Raw genomic sequence first — 5,566 nt, forward strand, 5'->3', positions numbered from 1 at the left:
TCTAGAAGATGACCAACTCAAACAGCAGCAATAGATGAGCGATCGTCTCTGACTTTACATCTACAAGGTGGACCAACTAGGTAGGAGTGTCTAATAGAGTGGACAGCAGTGCTGCTGTGTCTGATCCACTCATACCAGCACAACACACACTAACACACCACCACCATGTCAGTGTCACTGCAGTGCTGAGAATGATCCACCACCCAAATAATACCTGCTCTGTGGTGGCCTTGTGGGAGTCCTGACCATTGAAGAACAGGGTGAAAGCAGGCTAAAAAAGTATGTAGAGAAACGGATGGACTACAGTCAGTAATTGTAGAACTACAAAGTGCTTCTATATGGTAAGTGGAGCGTAGTGAGTGTAGAAACAAGGAGGTGGTTTTAATGTTGTGGCTGATCGGTGTAAATGACACATTTAGAGTAGAAATGATTTCATAATTATATTAAACTTTGGTTGTTTGTGTTCGTATTGTCTCTTATGTGTGTTTACCTAAAAGCAGGCATTGCTCGGAAGACTCGTTCCATCACTGATTAGATTTACATGAAATTCTAAGTCCGTGTTTGCATGTGAACATCACAGGATGTTCCTCAGAAATCAGTCTGCGTTCCAGTTAAGTCACACAACAAAAGCATAAAGCAAAAAAGCAAAAAAACATATCATTTTCATATTAACAGTCCGTAATAGAAATGTGCACTGCAAACACTGCAAACAGTTACTTTTAGAAAAGCTGACTGTACACAGGGTCTCTGGCATCCATTTTTGTATCAATAAAATTTTCCACAGGCGTTTGGAGCCCAGCACGAACCACAAATAACAAACGCCAGCCCCGAAACATTTCACCCTTTATTAAACTTTATTAAACTTTAGCGTTTGTTCTGTGTTCAGACAGGTAGCATTCTCCCTCTATCTGCTTAAACCCAAATGTATTAGTCAGACTGGCAGATGACGAGGCGTGACTCACTGTTAATGAGAATATGTTTCCACTTTTTTAGGCTCCAGCTGAGGCTTGTCATTGTGAATGAGGATTTTAGGCTTATGTGTGGCTGCATGCTTAAAGAAACCCAATCCCTGATTTTTTTTTACACAATACACCCTATAGCTGTTGGGCTCAGCTGGTGTTGAGCCTTGATTATTACTGTAAAGGTGAAAAGTTTAGATACACCTACCCAGTAAGTAGTTCATACACTTTAACAGGTCATGTATGCCATGGGAGTCTTTTTTTGTGAATGATAGTAGTTCCTAAACAATTTGTATATTATTTTAGGCATTTACATTTACAGCATTTAGCAGACGATCTTATCCAGAGCAACTTACAGAAGTCCTTCCACAGTAAACATTTCTCTACTCTAGTTTAAGTTGACAAGTTTTGTTTGGCTATAGAAGGTTAGTACGTGCATGTTATTGCTCAGCCTAAATGCTTAGTAAAGAGGTGATGGTCTTTAATCGTCTTTTGAAGACCGTGTGAGAGACTGAGCAAATACAGATGCAAAAAGACACTTGATGCTTGTCTTCCTTGAGTTCTGTGTGGAGAATCAATACTAGCAAGACTAGTGGCTCGAAGGTTGCATGGTACAGAGTAGGGTTTTATTAGTTCTCTTAAGGTAGCTTGTGGCTGGTCCATCTTTGGCTTTTAGGCCATTCCAGAAATGCATTTTAAGTTGGGATGCCCATTTAAATCCAACAATATTCTCATGCCTGATTCTTTAAAAAAAATGTCTGTCCACTTTTAGCAATACACCAGTTCCCCTGGGAGCAAACCCACAGACGAGCATTATACTAGTCCTACCATGCTAGTCAAGTAGTAAACATGCAGTAGTCACAGACATCCCAAGTCTCCCGGAAGTTCCGGGAGTCTCCCGCATATACATAGCGGCTCCCTGATGCCCGCAAGTCAGATAAAATCTCCCGGAATCTAGAACGAGCGGCCAAGAGCGACACAAACGCGCACGCGAGTTGCCACTGTTGGGTCCCTAAGCAAGGCCCTTAACCCTCAATTGCTCATCGTGTTCGGCTCATTGTGCAAGTCGCTTTGGATAAAAGCGTCTGCTAAATGCTGAAGATGATATACAATCTAGTGCACTGTGTAGGGAACATAAATCAATTGTCTAATATACTGTCTAGTGCACTATGTAGGGAACATAAATCTGTTATCTGATATACAATTTACTTCACTATGTAGGGAACAATTAATTATGTAATACACTATCTAGTGCGCTATGTAAGGAACACAAATCAACATCTAGTTATACTTTCTAGTGCACTATGTAGTGAACATGAATGCATTATCTAGTGCACTATGTAGGGAACATAAATTCTGTTATCTGATATACAGTTTAGTGTAGGGAACCTAATACGCTACCTAAAGCATTATGTAGGAAACATAAGTCTATTATCTAGTACACTATCTAGTGCACCAAGTAAGGAACATAAATTCTTATCTTTCACACTATCTAGTGCACTATGTAATACACATTAATGTGTTTGTGACACGAACAGTTAGCTTAGTAGCTCAGTTAGCAGCTCCTAAAAGTTCTGTTATCACCCATATCCTTTGGTGTGTGCGAGAGGTGTTTTAGCTTTTTTTATTTATTTTTTTATTTTTGGGCTTGGGGGGTCGAGGTCCGGGGGTACCTCCCTGAAATGAGTTTTTCCAACTTGGGATGTCTGTAGTCACCAGAAAGAGCCTCATTAAGCATGTTGACCTGCACATGTAAAACAAAATATCATAACTTGGCGTTTTATATACTGTATATAACATTGTGAAAAGTTTATATGATATTGATACTCCGCTCACGTTTAAAGTGATGGATGGTCGGGCCAAACAACAGAAGCAAATTTGTTCAAATCATTTATGAGTCAAAACATTTCTAAACCCACAGTAATCAGCATGTACTCAGTTGTAAGTATGAACTAAGATTTGCTGACATTTCTTAAACATAACCTGGCTTCCTCTGAATTCACTGTGATGTCAATATGAATTGGCAATACAATAGCTTCTTGTTGCAGAACAGAGGCAGTAATCTGAAGGGGTGAATCAGTGTATGTACTGTACATTTGTAAGGGACGTGTTTAACTTAACAATTGAAATACACATATTTATATGTTCTTATTTATGTATTTTTCCCCTTTTCTCCCGATTTAGCGTAGACAATTAGTCCTTCGACCCCTTCTTTTTCACCCGTGCCTCTGTGGATTCACACATGGGCAAAGCTGTCTGAGTTTTAGAAGACTGTTTTGGGGTTTTTTTCATGACCTTGTCTAATAAGTGCTGTCAATAGTTTAATTTGAATAGGCACAAGGAAATCATATTCTCAAGAAAAGCCATAGTGTAACAAGCCTACCTGCCGTGGAGATTGGTGGCGTGGCTTTGTTTATGAAATTATGTCCTACTGCCTTTCCAAATACGTGCACGAGATGGGTCATGGAGACAAAGATGATTGATGTGTCAAGTTCCTCTGAAAGTCTCCTGTGCCTTGTTAAGTGTTAATTTGCTCCAGGTGGAAGTGTTTCTATTCATCACGGTTTCTTTCTCCCTCTTTTGTAAAACACATCAACATTGTGGATATAATGTTCACTTGCTGCCTAATACATCCCACCCACTAACAGGTGCCATGATGAAGAGATAATCAGTGCTATTCACTTCACCCAGCCAGTTCTTAAAGTGCTTGTATTGTGACAGTGGTTTGATGGAGTGAGTGTGTTTTGACCCTTTGGGGCTTCCATAGTGCATGGGATAGCGTGCTCGGCTCTAGCTGTCCGCGATTCAGTACAGTAACAGAAGAAGTTAATAAAGTGTTTTGCTCCCGACAATTTGTGAATATACCGTGTATTTTATTTCTTTATTAAGCGAGTGCATCACTACGACGCTCGGTTACATAATTAAGCCAATCAGAGTGCTTGATACTGAGATGTCGTTCAGTCTTGTAGCACGTAAACTCGTAAAAGCTGTATGTTATGGTCCTGAAGTTTTCATACTCGGATTAAAAGTTATTGTTTTGTGAACCGGAGTGATCCTCGACTCACACACCATATAAACAGTAAAATTCTACAGTAATGAACGCAGCTCTGCTCCTACCGCCTCGTGAAACGCTCGCATTACAGACATTACACCGCTGTTGGACTCGTTTCATTTTCCAATTTAAAGTATTTCCACACAGCGGACATGCTGACGTAAAACAAAAGATTGGGTTATGATCGGCATTAGTAAAGCCGATTTCCGATCAGTTAAAAATGCCTTGATCGGCCCCGATTCCGATCTTTGAGATCGGATCGGGACATCCCTAATTGAGTTAACTGGGGAAAGTCTGTGACTCAATGCCGGCCAAGAAAACTGGATTAATTTGTCCGTTAGACTGAATATATGTGCTGCTGTGACTAATAGCTTTATAAGTAATGTAACCTGAAGCTTTTTAGGAATTCGTGTGTATTGTGTGCCAGTGTTTGAATTAGAAATAAAACCATCAGGGGTTTAACTTGTGCATTTAAGCTTCTGTGAAAACCCGGTGACTCTTTCCTGCCGGGACTAAAGGTGACAGCCAGACTTAAACACTGACTCATTCACTCCTTTGTTTTTTCATCTCTTGTGTTTTCTGTTTATTTACTCATTTAATGCTGTGTGGGGGGGGGGGGGGGACAAAGAAAAGGAAATCTGGGAAAAAGTAAAAGGATGTGTGTTATTTAAACGTTTCTACTGGACCCTTGGACCCTCAGCAAGGTCATGTACGTCGACAGCTTGGGTTACAGAGAGAAATAATTAGACTTGAGTATATTTAGTACTGCAGTGGGAACTGAGCTTCCACAGATGAAAGACTGGCACTTATATTAGATTAGCGAAATGTAAATATATTTGAAAACTAAACAACACAAACACGCCAACACATTTGCAACACATTATGAACAAAAATTTTAATATAGCTGTAAGGGACCTGCATGGCATGGCAGTCTTGAGAATGAGAAGGCTTCCCACAGCATTGAACGCCTGTGGGAATTTGTTTATATTCGTTCAGAAGAGCATTCATCAGGTACGACCCTAATTTGACAAGACGTCCTGGCTCACAGTCGTTGTTAATTAATCTTAAAGGTGTTGAATGAGGTTAAAGTCAGGCTCATCAAACCTGGACATATCTGTGGACAAGGGTTTGTTTTTGACTTAAAGCTGGTAATAAATCAGCCATAACATCCTCCTTGTTTCTACACTCACTGTCCATTTTATCAGCTCCACTTACCATATAGAAGCACTTTGTAGTTCATATTTGTAGTACTGACTGTAGTCCATATGTTTCTCTACATACTTTTTTAACCTGCTTTCATGCTGTTCTTCAATGGTCAGAACCCCCACAGAGCCACTACAGAGCAGGTATTATTTAGGTGGTGGATCATTCTCAGCACTGCAGTGACACTGGTGGTGTGTTCGCGTGTGTTGTGCTGGTATGAGTGGATCAGACACAGCAGCGCTGATGGACCAACCAAAATTATCCAGCCAACAGCGCCCCGTGGGCAGCGTCCTGTGACCACCGATGAAGGTCTAGAAGATGACCAACTCGAACAGCAGCAATAGATGAGCGA

Source organism: Trichomycterus rosablanca, chromosome 25, assembly GCF_030014385.1.
Source record: "Trichomycterus rosablanca isolate fTriRos1 chromosome 25, fTriRos1.hap1, whole genome shotgun sequence".
Classification (NCBI taxonomy): domain Eukaryota; kingdom Metazoa; phylum Chordata; class Actinopteri; order Siluriformes; family Trichomycteridae; genus Trichomycterus; species Trichomycterus rosablanca.